Raw genomic sequence first — 14,297 nt, forward strand, 5'->3', positions numbered from 1 at the left:
CCCGCTCGATGCCAGGAACACCACCCTACCTTGTTTGTGACAACCAAAATATCTCCAGACTTTGCCTCACAGGCCCTGTAGACCTGTATTTTTCAAACTAGGAAGGAGGGATGGACAGACAGTTGCTCAAATAATTAGTTGGTTGTGAATTCAGTGGAGTAGGTGGTGACCCGCATTGAAAACATGACATGAAAATGGATAAACAAGGAAATGACAGAGTTGGTCACACATGGCAAGGGTCAGAATGCTTTCAAGAGTGTTTGGATTGGGCCAAATGTGAGTGCGTGGGGGTCCCAGGTTTCCATGGGAAATGTGCCTCTGCCTGGGGGTGGTGGTTTATCTGGAGGGAAGGAAAGACCAAAGTGCTGAGCTCATTAGGGAGCTGAGTAGAAGGAAAGCAGGGATTGTAGCCCAAGAAATCGGGGGTTAACCTCATACATTGCCAGTGAGATGGATCTGTGGATCCTTTCACAGGGTGTGTGGGAAAGGCGGTGAAACACACCATCGGAAGGATGGTCTGGCAGATGAAGGGAGGCAGAAAAGAGCAGAAAGACTGACCCAAGTACAGACAGAAAGTGATGGGGGCTTAGACCCTGTAGGAGCAGAAAGCAGAGAAACATCTCAAAGAAAAAGCCAGCGCCTGACACAGATGGATTGTGGCGTGTGCTAGTTTTAGGGTGACCTACTTTGAGAGCCTCTGGTCTTTAATTGGCCTGTGTTAGGGACGCTTTTCACTTGGAAACAGGTCCCACAAAAATTATTACACTATTGCAGTACAAAACAGTTTTATTGAGATGTAATTTACATACCATCAAGTTCACCCACTGCACGGGTATAATTCAGTGGCACTGTTTCTTAGCATATTTCAAGTTGTGCAATCCTGACTACAAGCTAATTTTAGAACATCTCCGTCACCCCCGGAAAAATCGAGGAACCCATTCCCCAAGCCTCTCCTCCCTGAAACAACCACTAAGTGACTTCTTGTCTCTATTGGTTAATCTTCCCCGGACATTTCATAGAAATGGAATCATGTACTATGTAGCCTTTTGTATGTCAGCATGAGTCTGAGGTTCAACCACATTGTAGCATGTAGCAATATTTCCTTCCTTTTTACGGCTGGATAATGTGCCATTGTATGATGGACCAGGTTTTGTGTGTCTGTTGATGGACATTTGGGTTATTTTCACTTTTTGGCTCTGGGAAACGTGCTGCTGCGAACATTCAAACATTCGTCTAGGAGTCTGAGGGGACGGATGTTTCTTTTCTCTTGGGTAGATAGATGCGATCAATCGCATTTTAACACTGAAGTTGTTGATTAAATCCACAAAAAACCTGCTGAAGAGGTACAAGAATGACCCTGGAATTAGTTGTCATTTACTACAAAGAGAGGAGATGAAGGTGACCCTTTCTGAAAGGAATGGTATATCTTTGCATTTCTTCTTTTTACATTCAATACTGGAGTGTGGGAAGGAGTAACTGGGGGAAATGCTTTGCTTGTGACAGGCACAAAAAGGGGGAATCACAGAGGCTGATCCACCACCACCTGGGCTCTGAAGGTTATCGTGAACAGGTGGCAATCACCTGGGCCCATGAGGGCCATCATCAACAGGTGGCAATTGCTTTTACCAAGAGGCCTCCATCCTGTCCTGCCACATGGAGATTTGTGCCCTTAATTTAAAGCCACTGAATTTATATGTAATCAGTGCTACCCACCAGCCTGCTAAAATGTGCAGACGCATACAAACACTAGATATTTAGCAGAGAATATAACAGAAGAGAAAATTCCACTCCCCACTATAGGCATTTATGCTTTGCCGGATATCCACGGCAGGCGATGCTTTGGGAGACAGTTTCTCATCCCGGGCTTTTTCCAAGATGGGAATATTCAGATATTTGTGATGCTTGGAAACTTGGTCAGCATTTTCTAGCTTTAACACTGGAAAGCTTCACACAATCCAAACGATCCAAAACGAGAAAAGCCAACACACTTACCCATGGTGAGTGGAAAGTGTATTCAATTCTTGCAGTGAGGGTTGAGGTGAAAAAGGTTACTTATGTCACTCCACAGGGTGGAATAATTCAGGATCTATTTCTTAAGGGTTAAACAAGAGGAATGTCCCACAATAGGCGAATGGTTAACAACATTCTGGCATATGAAATTCCATCCAGTGGAATTTTAGGCCATCATTCAAAATATGCCTGTGAAAACTATTTAGTGACTCAGAAAAATATTTTTAAGACTAGGTAACAAAATCAGAATGCTAAGCTATTTATATACAGTGTGAGCCCAGTTTTACTATTCACCTCCCATTTGGGGATGGAAAAATGTTCTGTACAGAGAAAAAACGACAGGCAGGTCATGAGACATTAACTGGTCTTCTCTGGGAAGTTGTGCTTTCCTGGCCGGGACATTGGCGGTGCTTGGCTATCCATTAGGAAGAATCACCATTCCTTCCTATCTGAGTGGCAAAGCCACAGTAAAGGGACAAAGATATCATCAGGTTGCTTACGAAGGGACCCCCAGCGTGTCTGATAGCTCTGGAATCCTCTTGCAATGATTACACAATGCTGGAGGCTTGTTTCACGCGGCATCGGATATTCCGGTGCGCACAGCATTTACGGTGACCAGCTTCCCGCGAGGTCCCCCTGGGGTTTACTATTGGGCGGGAGAGACACACGTTCAGAGAAACCCTCCCGCGTCCAGCGACAGGACGGAGAGCCCGTAAAAGTGTGGGTTTCCCATTCCGAGGCCCCCCGGCTCCACCTCGCAGGCCTTTCCCCTCTCCAGGAGCGTCCCCTTCACCTTTGCCCCCCGCATCCATCCATCCCCAGGCCTCGCCGGCGGCCTCACAGCACCACCCCGCTGCCGTCCCTTTCCTGTGGCTCAGCGTCCCCAGGACCGCAGCACCCCCAGGGCCCGGGAGGACACGGTGAGCTGGAGCAGCGTTTCGGGAGCGCAGCACGTGGGGAGAGCCGAGCAGGCGAGGGGGAGGGGACGGGCGCTGCGAGTGCGCAGCTCTTCGGAGGTCGCCGGTAACTGCTTCCCAGCGGTACTGGGCGCTGGCGTTGACCTCTTAACAAAGAACAGGTTAGGCCGCCGCCCCTCCCCAGCCCTGGAGGGCACGGGGCCACGTGACCTCTCCAAGCCTCACCCCAACCCCCGCCGACAGGGTTTGGGGGAGCCGGGCCCTTGGGGGAGTGGAGGAGTGCGGGGAGGGAGCCTGTGGCTGCGGTGGGAAGGCGGAGAGGGCGGGGGAGGGGTGGGAGGGGGAAGGGTGCGGAGGGGGAGGGGTGGAAAGCAGGGGAGAAGGGGGAAGGGAGCAGGAGGGGAGGGAGCAGAGGAGGGGAGGGAGCGGAGGGGAGGGTGGAAAGCAGGGGAGAAGGGGAAGGGAGCAGGAGGGGAGGGAGCAGAGGAGGGGAGGGAGCGGAGGGGAGGGGTGGAAAGCAGGGGAGAAGGGGAAGGGAGGTGAAAGAGGAGGGAGGGGATGGGAGCAGGAGAGCAATCGGGCGCCGAGGCGGGGAGAGGGTGGAAAGTAGGGGAGGAGGGGAAGGGAGCAGGAGGGGGAGGGGATGGGAGCAGGAGGGGGAGGGAGCGGAGGAGGGGAGGGTGGAAAGCAGGGGAGGAGGGGGAAGGGAGCAGGAGGGGGGAGGGGGATGGGAGCAGGAGGGGGAGGGAGCAGAGGAGGGGGAGGGGAGGCTCAGGACCGAGAGGGTTGGGGCCCCGCCCAGCCTCATTCCAGAGACTCATTAAGATGCAATTGCCAATTTTTTTTTTTTTTAAACCAGACTGTATAAATTTACAGTTTCCTTTTCAGCTGAAGCAGACAATGTTAAAACACATTAGATTTTCTGTTTCGGAATGCAAATTAAACATAGGCGAGCACTTGGAAGGCTTAATTAAGGGCTTAAGAAAAGACGAGGTTTAAAACATGGATGCTTGGGTAAGGCAGATCGTAGCCTGGTGGAAATGTGGCCTTTTTTCCCCCTTTTTTCTTTTGGTTAACTTAGAAAGAAAATTGCTTAATAATAAAACGGCCCAAGCCTTCCTCGAACATAACAGGAAGTACGGCTTAAAAAAACATCTTTTTTTTTTAAAAACCACTTGTCCACCGAGCGGGAGGGGTGGGGTCTGAGGTGCAGGCTGGGCGACCCGGCAGCCTAGTTTCCTGCAGGCTCGTGGCACGGGGACCCCCCAAAGCTTGCGCACCTTCCAGACCCTGAGACTTGGAGCCGAGCAGCCCCCCACCCTCCCCCTCTGGTCTGGAAGTGACTTTCCTGAACAGCGGCCTGTTGAGTGGGTGCCCTTCTGTGCCCTGCCCCCTTCCTCCAGCCCCAGGGCAAAAAAAACAACGAAAGCCACCAGAAAAACCCCTTCCCCAAACAAACACCGGAAAAGGAAACCCACCCCAAGCTGCATCAGCTGCGCTTGCCCGTGTTATGGGCGCTGTATGGGTTATTTTCTACCCTTTCTCTCTCCCTTGGAGGATATTTAAGTCCTTTGAATGCCATTCTGTGCACATGTAATTTAAAAATGGTCTGGCATGGGGAAAACTTGGCAAGTGGATAGTTCACAATCTGTTGCTCGCACGTGAAGCCAGATTCAGTCAGAGCCACCACCTCCCTTTGCAGGAGCCCGTGTGTGCAGTGTCTTGAAAGGGTGTGGGGGCTTCTCTGTGGTTGGGACAGGGGATCAAGGTGAAGAGGGGGTCTGGGTCCCGCCCGTAAGTTTGCAGGATGCGGGGTGGGGGGGTCCTACTCACATCCAGGTTTTAGTAAGCTGTACCATTTCAGTGTAAAGAGTGAGATGTCGCCTGCATTTTAACTGGGGCTTTCAAAATTGGGGCGTTTAAAAAAAAGGGACGGGGGCATCCTGAAAACCGGAGCAGTTTTGTAAGAGTCTCAGCATTCTGACAGCCGAGTGGTGGGTGGGTTTGTATTAGTTTCCTAGGGCCGGCTGCCGTATTGAAGCTGCACAGACAGACAGGGTGGCCTATACAACAGGAATCTTATTTGTCACAATTCTAGAGGCTGGAAGTCCGAGGGCAGGGGTGGGCAGCATTGGTTCCTCCTGAAGTCTGTCTCCTGCTCTCTTCTCCCAGTGTCCTCACATGGTCGTCCCTCTGTGTGTGTCTGTGTCCTCATCTCCTCTTCTTAGGAGGACACAGTCCTATTGGAGCAGGGCCCACCCTAGTGACCTCATGTTAATTTAATCACCTCTTTAAAGGCCCAGTTTCCAAAAAGTCACTTTCCTAGAGACTGGGAGTTAGGATTTCAACATAGGAATTTTTTTTTGTGGGGGGTGGCGGGGTGATACAAATCAGCCCCAAAGGGGGAGAGGGTGGGGAACCAGCTGGCTTCTCTCCTGCACCCAGTCCTGGAGGGAGAAGTGGGTGGGGGAGGGGAGGGACCTCATGGTGGGTGTTACAAGGATGGTGGTTTACTCAGCTGCATTTTTAATTCTCTTTTCTGGGAGATGAGAGGTTTTAGAAAGAGATTACTTCTATATTCCATTTCCCCACAGCCTGAGGGGGTCATCTGAACATACTGCTAGGAATGAATTACTCCTGAGTAATCTCTTTTGAGCAGGAGTTGTGTCTTAGTCATGTTTGCGTCCCCTGGGCTTACGATAGCATTTGGCGCCTAGGAGGGAGCCTGAGGTATGCTTAAGGACTCATCAAGTGGGTTTCCAAGATGTTAATTTAATTTTCATTGATCTATGTGACAGAAGCCACAAACCCTTCTATTGTGAAACGGTTACTGGTAATTAGTAAAAAAGAAACAGACTTTTCTCCTCGTCACTGGTTTCTTACTGTGGATTTCCTGTAGTCATTCCCAGGAAAGAGATGTCCTGAGGCTACAAAGTCTGCTGGAGCTTTGGTTTCAGCAGCCTGTGTTAATGTTTGAGTCCAGTGCAGGGTGGCTGGAAAGAGTGGGGGACCTCAGGATGATTTTTAAGTTGCACAGACGAGCCTGGATGGTCCAGCCTTGCTGTGTCGGCAGAGCCTAGCGGATTCAGTGATCCACAGACGTAATTATGGAGATACTCTTGCTCACTGTCATCTTGAATGGTCCTGGAGCCATTGGCTGGCTTGGTCAGCGGCAGGCAGCGTTGGTCTTTTTCCCTGAGGGGGAAATCCGTTTGTGTCTTGGACACTCCCTAAGCGTTCATGATCTCCCCCTTACTCGCTTTAAGGACCCTACTCTGTTCCTGGTCACGGGGCGAAAGCTGAGGGAGTTGGGTCTGGCTGGCCCTCTTCATTGTCCGATCACATTCTATTCTGACCCATGCCAGCGGGAGTCTATTATCAGAAAGTCGCTAGAAAGTATGTAAGTGGGCTGGTGCAAAGCTTTGGTCCAAGCTTCCAGTAGGTAATTCATGAGAAGCCCAAGATTGAGGAAGATGGAATCATTTACTCATTGTTTCAGTCCTTTTGGTTCCTTTTAAATTCTTCGTTTTTATTTGTTTGTTTGTTTGTTTGTCTGTTTTGTTTGCCTTTGGTCTTTATTTGGGAGAGGACTGGAAAGGAAGGGAGGTGTCTGACATACAGGAAATGAAATTGCTACTTGGTGATGGCACCAAAGGAAACATTTATAGTGGACATCGGTGGGTTTTATCAGTCCTTGTGTCCACGCCCGGCTTTCTGTTAAAACAAGTGAAGTTTTCTTTAGGGAACACTTGGCTGTCACTCTCAGGTCCTGTGATACAGCGCTTCAGGGGACACCCCGGGGACCAGGCCTGGCTGACACAGCAACTCGCATCCCTTGGCTACAGGGACTGGTCAGGGAAGAGTGTGTGAAGCATGATGCCCCAGGGACAGCCCGAGGTGGGCTTTTGCTAGAATTACTGACAAAGAGGTTTGTTTGTTTCTTTCTTTGCTTCCTGTTGTTGCTAAGCTGGTGGTAGCCTTGAACCTAGTGATGATAAGTCCATTTTTATCAGTTCTTGAGACTGAAGACAAGCACTGATAATATTGAGAAACACAGAGCCAAGGAGTGAGAGAGACAGACCCCATGCAGTAGCATTTTAGCACCTGGATCTAGCCAAGCCTGAAGGCTACACGTGAACAACTCAGTTATAGGTACCAATGTGTTCCCCCCTCCTTTTTTTTATTTTTTATTTTTATTTTAGCCAAATTTGATTTGGGTTGCTAATGCTTGCCACCGAAAAAAAAATTTCCTGGCTTATTCAAATACTAACCTCTATTTTGTACAGAATTAAAATGAAAATCGAATGCAACTGGGTCACAGAGAATTTACCTCCTTTCCTTTCACTTTGTATTAAGACATATGACCTGTGGACATAAAAGTGCATGTAAGGTAAACACATTTTAATGAATGACAGAAAAGGAACAACCAGTAATCACCCAAGTCAGGAAGGAGACTGTTTCCGTCTGCTTAGGGTGCCCCCATCATCACCGTCCATCTTTCCCCACTAGCAGTTACCACTGTTTGGACTTTTGGGGTAATGCTCTCCTTGCTTTTCTCTACAGTGCCGCTCCACACATGCTCCCTTAAACAGGATGAGTTTTGTATTAATGGGATCGTATTGCACGCGTCGTGGGGTGTGTGTGTGTGTATCTTGCATCTCTGATTCCACGTTCACTGGTATTCCTCTCTGCTGTAGCACGCTGCAGCATATGACTGCCCCCCAATATATTCAAAAAGTATTGTTTTGTACCCAATGTTTACAGTAGTGAATTTATGGAAGTCGGTCAGTCCAACAGAGCTCCGATTGGAAACAAGCCGAAACGTTCTGTCCTGCTCCTCGGGGAAGCCTGGTCTTGAAACGGTGTAGCCATCTGCCATCCTCAGTCCACATCCAAGCGGCCTATGGCTGCTGGAAGAAAATTGCACAATGGAGTGAGCAGCTCACATCACTGCCAAGAAGGTTCTTCCCCCCCAGCGGGACCCTCATGAGAGCAAGCAATTCTGCCAGTGCCCCTTCAGCAATCTGCCATCCTCCGGTCCCAGCTGCGTCAAACCATCACGCCTCTCTCCCTGCGCACCCGTAACACATGACCTTGTCTGACGGAGGTCATTAGCTGGAAAGTTCATTTCTTAACTGGGCAATGAAGAATCTTATCTGCGTGCACACCTGGTTTCCTCCACCTCTAGGGCCCAGCTGCCTGTCTTTTCCAGGTAACGCCTGCACCAAGGCAAATCTGATCCCATGACGCTGTATTAGTTTCCGAGGGCTGCTGTAACAAATAACCACAAAGTAGGGGGGCTGATAAAAGCAGAAAGGTATTCTCTCATAGCTCTGGAAGCTACAAGTCTTGGGATCAAGGTGTGGGCAGCATTGGTCCCTCGAGTGGTTCTGGGGAAAGTCCGTCCCATGCCCCTCTGTGGTGGCTGCCAGCCATCTTTGGTTTGTAGACTTACCTGTCCAATCTCTGCCTCCGTCTCCACATGGGCTTTTTGGTCTCTGTGTCTTAAATTTCCCTTTCCTTCCTCCTGTAAGACACCAGTTGTGCGATGTAGGGCCCACGCTGTCTGGGATGATCTCAGGATCTTTTCTTTAATTACATCTGCAGAAGCCCTTACTTCAAGTAGGGCCCCGTTCTGAGGTGCCAGGAGTTAGGACCTGGGCACGTATTTTGGGGGGTGCTCTGCAAACCACTATGTGCTCCCTTGCTTGCTGTCCTCCGGTGGTACCGCGTTTCCCTTTAACCTACTGTCAGCCTGGAACACTTTCCCCAGCCTGTGGCTGCGTGGCTCCATGTACCTGTGTCGTGCGGGGCGGCCTGTGGGGCCCCTGGTCCCGCTCCCCACATAAGGACGCAGGACATGGTGAGGCCAAAAAGGAACACCCACGGAGCCATAGATAGGGGAGTCATACCACTATATTCTCGCGGCAGCCGGGCAAGACACATGCAGTAGTAGCCACACAATCTGCAGTCCGTCATTCACTTCTCTGCCTGCCAACCAACCAAGCAATCAACGCAGTCCCGCAGTTACATCAGTAGCCAATTGGCTAACCAGTTATAGCTGATGGCCAACCAGTCACAGTCAATGGTCATTCACTACCCCAGCCAGCACCTCCCCACATGAGGCCGAGAGCCTGGAAACTGCTCTCTGGGACTCTGTCCCCCCAACCTGGTCAGCGGGCACTCATATTCTCCCTGTGAAGAGATCTCGCTGTCCCCGTCTCCCCACACCACACCTTGTTTTTATTAAGGTTCAGCTCAACAGTGCCCTCCTTCCGTCTGGGTCCCCTCATCTTTCTCCAGTTCCCAATACTGTGTTAAATCCCAGAAACAAACCCACCATCCCCGAAACTAACCAGTGCCACACATTGGAAAGGTGTGAAATTTATAAGCAATGTTTCATTAAAAAAAAAAAAAAAGTAAAAATACACCTACTCCTAAAGTACCTGTTAGTGGAGAAAGAAAATCCTCATTAAAGAATTTGATTGCTTATGAGAATAACACCTGCGATTTTCCATGGCATGGAAATGGTTGATGACTCAACAAAGAAGGGTTGCTCTGAGCCTGGCCAGGGAGTTGGAAGATACCACTGGTTATTACAATAATATTGCAATGGAATTCTGTTTGTCTGCACCTTAGTGCAAAACACCACGACCACGGTGGGAATAGTCTAGATAACCCTGTCTTTTAACAACGTATTTAAATTATAGCCCTGTTCACAGATAGCACCAAATGGCCAGGGAGACCAAAACGTGCAGTAGAGGGAACATTTTCTGGAACTTCTTGTCATGGAGGAAAATTAGACGTGGTCTCTGGCAGATGCCAGGAACATAGGAATCAGACATGCCATCTACACTGTGGTCTGGGTGACATCTTGACAACGATTTGTTTTTGTTTCATTTTTAAAATTCCTGTTTTTAATTTTTATTGTGGTAACATACATACCACACAATGTACCATTTTAACCATCTCTTAGTGTATGCTTCCGTGGCATTAAATGCTTTTACAGTGACTTTATTTTATGTGACTGAGGAATGCTAGAATGAATGTAGTATAATTTAAATCTGGCTGGAGAGTCTATTTTGTTTTTAAACATATGAGAAAACAGACACCTGGCAGTCTATTTTGTTTTTAAACCTGTGAGAAAAAGAGCTCTTCATGTCCAGTCACACAGTTGAGGATTTGGTGGGCTATTCTCTCGATGTCCCACAGGTACAGAGAGAAGAAGGGACGTGCGTCTGGCCGCTTGCTGTGTGTGTGGTGTGTTTTGCGCTTTCTATTGTGGAGGGAGCTTTGTGGTTCGTAGGAGACAAGAACCTCAAAGCGGGCAAGCTGTCAGGAAAATAAGACTAAGACATGGTACCGGTCCAAATGGAGAGCCTGGGAGAACTGGATGGGTGTCCACGGAATTGTGGGCTCATTACAACTCCTCTGAATGCCTTAACGTGTAACGAGCTATAAGCTGAAATAACAAGCAAAACGCCGAGAAGTTAGAAAAAACTTGGGTGTCTCCAGGTGGCATGGAATGATTTCAGTCTTCTGGATTTTAATATTCTTGCGACCACACTCAGGTGTCCGGTTTGATAACAATTTTCGTTCCCACTGAAAGGTAGCCCTCTGCACAGACGCATGTGTTGAGCCATCGTTAAATTGAACGGATTGATGGTGGAAGCTTTGAGTCTTGAGCGCTGCAAGTAAATTAATTTGGAAAAGAACGACAAAGGTTTTCTGTTCTCTCTGCAAGAGAGTTTCTCCCAAATGATTTTTCAAGATGAGTCAACGGAAAAGTACATAATTGTAGCTGTCATGAGATCATTTTCTCCTTCATTTTGGGGGTCTGTTCTCACTAGTTGAAACTGTGTCGACAGCTCTGATCATGCAACAATTGCCAAGCGACTCACTCATCCTCCGAGTCCCCTGACTGCCAAACCAAGCTCTTCTCTCCCCTGGCGACACTCTGTTCCACACGATCCGATTTTCATCGTGCGCTTTCAACTCTGTTAGAATTAAGAAGAGAGCACATTCAGAAGGCTTTGTGATAAAGAGATAATTGATTCGCGTCACCGGTTTTTTGAATAAAGGAAACGGAACGCCGGGCTTGGTTTTTACAACTTGGATTTCTACGTGGATTCCCAGACAGCTGTCCCGTTCTAAAATTACTCTCTGGTCATCTCGCTCTGCATTCCTTAGCTGTGTGTGCACGTCAAGGTTTCCAGAAGTGCTGGCCTATTTTCCCCAGAAGCAAAAAGGAGACCACGTACCCCCACTCTCCCCACCCAGGGAATAAGGAAAGTTATTTCTAGTTCAGTCTTATTGTGGCTCTTCATTGTATTAACTCTTTCTTTTCTGTGTAAGGGGTCCCTCGTGTCTTGATGGGACAGCAGATTTTTGGTTTTTTTAAAGCAAAACCGGAGGAAGAGTGTGTCTGTGTTTCAACTTGCAGACCCATTCGTTAGTGATGGCATCGCTGACTGGCGCCGAGGGGTATAGCACCTTCTGTGTAACACCCTTGAGCTGGGTGAACTCGGCATCGATTGATTTCCGAGGCCAGAGAGTGTGCACACGCCAGCATTTTCAGAATGAAACGACAACTCGAGGCACCTGAGCGGAAGACCTAGGAGAGCCTTCCTCCATTTGCTGCCTCCCACTTGAATTTTTAGTGAGCAGGAAAATCCAGGGGCCGAGTTGTGGGTAGTCACATAAAATCAGGACACCCAGTGACATTTGGAATACAGATACGCGATGAATATTTTAGTGTAAGGATGTCCCAAATACTGCTTGGGGTCGACTTAGAATGAGCAGTGAGGCCATTGTCTCCCACTGTCATGTGCGAGAAGCTGGAGCCTTCATGGACAGAGCCATTCTTTTTCTACTTTTTCTCCCGTCACTTAGCGTGCCCTTCGACCTACAGGCACCAGTGTGGTGGCCGCTGGTTGCAAGTAGCTGGTGAGCTCTTGAAATGTGGCCAGTCTGAATTGTTACATAAGATTTTAAAGATGAAGAAAAATAACATTTCTCATTAGTAAGTTTACTATTGGTCATGTGCTGAAAGGATACTATGTTGCATATATTGGGCTAAAATATGTAACTGAAATTGACTTCAGTTGTTTCTTTTTAATTTTTAAGATGGCTACTAAATAATTTAGACTTACATGTGCTGTCTGCATTATATTTCTGTTGGACAACACCATTTTGGAGTAGGGGTTAGTAAATGTTTTCTGCAAAGGGCTGGATGGTAAACTATTTTAGGCTTTGTGGTAGATAGGATCTCCTTTGAAAATTCTCAACTTGGTCCTTGTAGCCACAGACAATATAGAAACAAATGGGTGTGGCCACATGCCAATAAAACTTTATTTGTAAAAACAGGCAACACCTTATTTGGCCCATGGGTGTGGTTTACTGATCCCTGCTTGAGAGGTGCAGGGTTTTTATTTCTAATTTTTAAATGAAGTATCTCAGTGTCTCTTAGCCTCCTGGATTTGGACAGAGTGAGAAAATATTTGTAAGTGGATAATTTACCTTTCTCAAGATGGTTCAACTACGAAATAGGAAAGTATTGACAGGATATCAATTTTTGTTTTTCAATAAAGGAGAAATAAAAGCATGAATAATGGCCACTCGTGTGTGTGTGGGTCCTTACTTCTGTCAAAGCCTCCTGGACGGGCGCTTGGGGAAGTGTAGGTCCGTTGTCACGCATCCTGCCAAAGCAAAGACAGTCCAGGAGACACATTTTGCTCTAGTGCTCTAGGAATGTAAGAGCATTCTTCTCGCACAATCCATTTGAAAAATAGCAACGCCGTGTAACAGATGTTACAGAGATGAAGCCACGGTCGTGGGGGTTTGATGCTGGCAAAGCTGAAGAATTTTTACACGGAGCTGTTGAAGGCCTCAGTCCCTTTTCTCACCCCGTTAAAACCTTCTGTCTGTTGAGAGCGTGGCATGATGTAATTGAAAAGGATTGAGTTCCATGTGATTGGGACATATCCTGAATTGTAAAAGCAGTTCAGGGTCACATGAAAAAAAACAAAACAAAACAAAAAAAACAGTGACAGGTGCCGATATCTTTTTGGGGTGTGGGGTGGGGAATTAAACCCCATTGGTCACGATTTGTACATAAGTGAGATACTTATATATTTCTTTTACTGATGAGGCTGGCTTAGGAAGTACTTTCCGAATCAAACGATCGTAAATGAAAATGTAATCTCGGGAAATTTCTAAATTAGAGTTTGATGTATTACCTGTTTCATGCTCTTCTTTTCGGTGTTGAGGGAAACTGAAAATAGTTGATGTGCTCTCCGTGTTACAGTCCATGACTTGAGCCCGAGTGATAGTATTTAAGTTGAATTTCAGTGTTCAGTGTTATTTTTCCTTTTGGGGCTGGCGTGCAAACGTGATTTCACTGCTATTGAAGTCATTGTTTGGGAGCTGGGAACTCCTGTGGGGTTAGGTTGGGGCCAGTGAGGGGATGCATTTTTAAATGGAAAACTTTACAACCTTTGGGGATTGCAATGAATGGCTTGTTCTCACGAGTGCCTATTTGGGGGTGTCTATTCTATGTCCCACTTCTCATTAATTTGTCCAAAGTCTAGGTATTCTACTGAAAGAAAAATGAGTAAAATTTAGTGTATGCTACTGGGCATGTAGCTCAGAACTTTACATATCTTATTCCACCATCAAAATTACCCTTGGAATAGTACTAAAATACAAAATCTATGGTAATATAAAACATACAAACTACTTGGTAATATAAATTAACATACAAATAACAATTTTAAAAACGTTCCATTTTATTCTCTTAACTAAACTGCGTATCACTAAAACTTGCTATATAGATGATGTATTAGAGAAATGTACCCTTGAAACTTACCTAATTTTAATAACCAATGTCACCCCAGTAAATTTAATTAATAAAAAAAAAAAATTATCCATCTAATAATTTCCAAATGGTCAGTCTAATGATTTCTAAACCACTCATTGCCTTTTAAGAAATTGTGGATGGCGTCTTTTCTTTAATACAGCTGCCACCAGCAAGACGATGCTAGGATTTGATAGCAGCAACTGCGTTAACATCTAAGGGACGTTATAGACACAATGTTTATGCCCTAAAATTCATCTGTTGGAACCTAACTCCCAAGGTGATGGTATTAGGAAGTGGGGTCTTTGGGGGGTGATTAGGTCATGAGAGTGGCACCCTCATGAATGGGATCAGTGTCCTTATAAGAGACACCAGAGAGCCCCTCACCCCTTCCACCATGAGAGGACACAGCAGGAAAACGGCTGTCTATGAACCAGGAAGTGGGGTCTCACCAGACCCCGAATCTGCTGGTGCCTAGATTTTGGATTTCCGTCTCCAGAACTGCGACACATACA

General features: G+C 47.2%; 1 long non-coding RNA gene across 1 annotated transcript; it reads left to right on the forward strand.

Moving 5' to 3' along the window:
• The first annotated feature begins 3,026 nt into the window (after positions 1 to 3,026).
• Positions 3,027 to 9,353, forward strand: LOC141569542 (uncharacterized). Its single transcript, XR_012493261.1, has 2 exons — positions 3,027 to 3,088; positions 7,692 to 9,353. It is a non-coding gene; the product is annotated as an uncharacterized LOC141569542 (long non-coding RNA).
• The last annotated feature ends 4,944 nt before the right edge of the window (positions 9,354 to 14,297 follow it).

The sequence above is a fragment of the Rhinolophus sinicus genome, chromosome X (genome assembly GCF_036562045.2).
Source record: "Rhinolophus sinicus isolate RSC01 chromosome X, ASM3656204v1, whole genome shotgun sequence".
Taxonomy (NCBI): domain Eukaryota; kingdom Metazoa; phylum Chordata; class Mammalia; order Chiroptera; family Rhinolophidae; genus Rhinolophus; species Rhinolophus sinicus.